We start from the raw sequence: 821 nt of genomic DNA on the forward strand, positions 1-821 counted from the left end.
TGGTGAAGTTATGTAGGGTCCTCACACACGTACATTGGACATCTAGGGATAATGTAATTCGTACTTACCAACATACCTATTGATGGGCACAATAGCCAACGCTATCAGGAAAGAGGAAAACAAAACAAAAAAAAAAATCATTATAATAATTCCTGTAATTTTATTAAATGGAGTTTATTGTGTAAGTGTTTCTTTGGCTTTGCGTTTGGGTTGAATACGAGTGGGTTGTGATAACGTGATGTGCTTCTGTGAAGAAGGAGTTTTGTGTTTTTTAATTGTATTTATGGTGTTTCTTTGTTCCTGAGGTCGTATTTGTGAGGTTGCTTGGGTTTTTGGTGGAGATATTTTAGTATGTTGTGAGCCTGTAGTTCTGTTAAGGTTTTTGCGTTGCGGTTGAATACGAGTGGGTTGTGAAAATGTGGCGTGTTTCTGTGAAGAAGGAGTTATGTGTTTTTTAACTGTGCTAGGGCGTGTAACTTTATTGGATGGACCTGTCTTTGTAGTACATGTTGCGTTACTTGTGTTTATGGTGTTTCTTTGTTCTTGAAGTTGTATTTGTGAGGTTGCTTGGGTTATTGATGGAGATATTACAGTATTTTGTGAGCTAGTAGTGCTGTATAGGTTTTTGCGTTTGGGTTGAATACGAGTGGGTTGTGATAACGTATGGTGTGCTTCGGTGAAGAAGGAGTTATGTGTTTTTTAATTGTGCTAGGGCGTGTAACTTTATTGGGTGGACCTGTCTTTGTAGTGCATGTTGCGTTACTTGTATTTATGATGTTTCTTTTTTCTTGAGGTTGTATTTGTGAAGTTGCTTGGGTTTT

This window comes from Photinus pyralis, unplaced genomic scaffold (genome assembly GCF_008802855.1).
Source record: "Photinus pyralis isolate 1611_PpyrPB1 unplaced genomic scaffold, Ppyr1.3 Ppyr1.4_LG6, whole genome shotgun sequence".
Taxonomy (NCBI): Eukaryota; Metazoa; Arthropoda; class Insecta; order Coleoptera; family Lampyridae; genus Photinus; species Photinus pyralis.